Source organism: Mus caroli, chromosome 5 (genome assembly GCF_900094665.2).
Source record: "Mus caroli chromosome 5, CAROLI_EIJ_v1.1, whole genome shotgun sequence".
NCBI classification, from domain to species: domain Eukaryota; kingdom Metazoa; phylum Chordata; class Mammalia; order Rodentia; family Muridae; genus Mus; species Mus caroli.
In genome coordinates, this window is record NC_034574.1 from 112,528,832 (window position 1) to 112,531,319 (window position 2,488).

Genomic DNA, 2,488 nt, shown 5'->3' on the forward strand with positions numbered 1-2,488 from the left:
AGGAAGAGGAGGAGGAGGAGGAAGAGGAGGAGAAGGAAGAAGAGGAGGAGGAAGAGGAGGAGGGGGAAGAGGAAGAAGAGGAGGAGGAGGAAGAAGAAGAGGAGGAGGAGGAGGAGGAAGAGGATGAGGAGGAAGAGGAGGAGGAAGAGGAGGAGGAAGAGGAGGAAGAGGAGGAAGAGGAGGAAGGCTGTCACACTCAACCCACTATCAATTAAACTAACCTGCTGGGTTTGTGTTCTCTTCGCTGGTCCCACGTCCTCTCTGGACTCAACAAGGACACCAGGGAGAATCTCAGGGTACCTGCCAAGGAAGCCTCCTCTTCAGCTGACAAAACCCCACACACACCACCCCATACATACATATACAACCACACACACACACACACACACACACCACAAGTAATGAAAAACCTATTTTATTTACAGCTGACCCTCCGGGGCCTCAAGCCAGGGAAAACAGATCTCCGCATGGCGTTGCTTCCTTTCTTCTTCTCCTTGGTCTCTGACCGACCCCCTTTTCCAGGGTTGGGGGCGGGGGGGTGATATGTCATAACATCGTGTCTGTTTATCTGAAATATTTCCCCTCGCAACGCTTGTTTGTCCAAGTGGCTGACATGTTGATATAGGTCCTGACAGGCAAGTGACTCCAACTGAAATAAAGTATAAAGTAAACACATTTGCATAGAGTTTATATACATCCTGGGTCTGAGGGAGAAGAGGAAATTCACAGACTGAAGACAGGAGCCCCGGGTGGGGTGGGGGTAGGGGGTGGGGGAAGGGTGTGCTTACCTCCCATCACCTCCACCGCCCTGGGCCAGGGGCCCTCCTGTATTTTATTATTTGCTTTATTTTGCCCAGCTCTCCACTCCCAGAAGCCTCTGGGGTTAAAGGATTGGTCCATCCATGGGCTATTAGCAACTCTTTCTTCTGGTTTCAGCTTTATCTTCTTCCTAGTCTGAAGAACCTTTGAGAACATCTGAGAGAATCCTGCTGAGCCAGACACTAAAACATTTTTTTTAAACCCGGTTGTGTGGTGGTGTCATGTTGTACACCTACGATCTCAAACTTGGGAGACTGAGACAAGAGGATCGGAGTTCAAGTCCTGCCTGGGCTGCATAGCACCACCCTGCTGCAAAGCACACAGAAAGGGACCCATGTGCTCCTTGCGCTCAGTCGGCTCCGTGTGCTCCGTGGCCTCAAGGGAAAGGAAGACCCTGAACTGAAATTGGGTTCTCCAGCTTCAGGTGTCCCCAGCATTGCCAGTGTCCTTTGTCTCAGATATTCAGAAAGACCACAGTGTTGTTGGCTCTGATTGCTTCTGTTGGCTCTGGTTTTCAGACAGTGTGTCCCCAGAAATGTTCCACGGAACCTGACACTAACACACTTGGAACGCACTTGGAGAGGTGCCATCCAGTTTTTCCCTGTGCTCCCTCCCTCCTCCCTTTTTCCTTCCCTCCATCCTTCCTTCCCCCTCCCTCTCTCCCTCTTCCTCTCTTCCCTTTTTCCCTCCCTCCTTCCTCCTTTTTCCCCTCCCTCCCCCTTCCCTCCCTCATTTCCCAATTCCTCCCTCCCTCCGTCCTTCTCTCCCTCCTTCCTTCCTCCTCTTTCTCCCTTGCTTACTCTCTTTTTCTCTCTTCCTTTTCCCTTTTCCTTTCTTTAAGCTGCATCCCATACTCACTCTGCAACCACAGATGACCTTTGCCTGTGAGCCTCTAGCCTCCATCTATCCGGTGAGGGATGGCAGGCGTGTCTCACCACACGTCATTCTTTATCTCCGTTTTCATAAATGAATTGTAAAGGTGTTTCAGGAAGTCGGAGGATAACCAGCACCCTGGATTCTACCCGTGGCAGACAGGGCTAATCAAGTGACCGTGTTTTCTCGCTAAGCCTCAGAATCCTAAGCACACATGACTGAGAGCATCACACACTGATTAGGGTTTGGTCTCAAGAAAGCACCTGCTGGGGCTGGAGAGATGACGTAGCGGCTGAAAGCACTGGCTGCTCTTGCAGAGGACCTAGATTTAATTCCCAGCACCAGCGTGGCAGCTCACAACCATCTGTGACCCCAGTTCCAGGGGATGTAGTGCCCTCTTCTGGTCATCACAAGCATTACACACATGCACGTGGTATATGCAGGAAAAATACCATACACATAAAACAAGATGTAGAAAAAAATAAAAGAAAGGGAGGAAAGAAGGAAGGGAGGCAAGGGAGAGAAAAGGGGGTAGAGGAGGAAAGAGACTTGGAGAGTTGGGACCCAAGAGTCTTGGCCAATGCTTCCGGTCCCTAGACCACACTTTAGGTAGCCCTGTATAAACTCCTCCAAGCATCTCTGGTGCAGAAGCAATCAACCTCTGGGATGTCCATCTGTACACTGGCCCCTTCCTTTGTCAAAAAGACCCAAGACTAACATCAACTGGGCCTGACTCATCTGCTCACCACATGGGCACAGTTCAAAAGCATCATTTCCATATCTGAGAGGGAGTGAG

General features: G+C 50.6%; 1 long non-coding RNA gene across 1 annotated transcript; it reads right to left on the minus strand.

Moving 5' to 3' along the window:
• Nucleotides 1-399: 399 nt before the first annotated feature.
• On the minus strand, nt 400-1,460 carry LOC110295357. The gene is made up of 2 exons (XR_002378052.1): nt 789-1,460; nt 400-649 (listed from the first exon to the last, which is right to left on the minus strand). It is a non-coding gene; the product is annotated as an uncharacterized LOC110295357 (long non-coding RNA).
• Between the last annotated feature and the right edge of the window lie 1,028 nt (nt 1,461-2,488).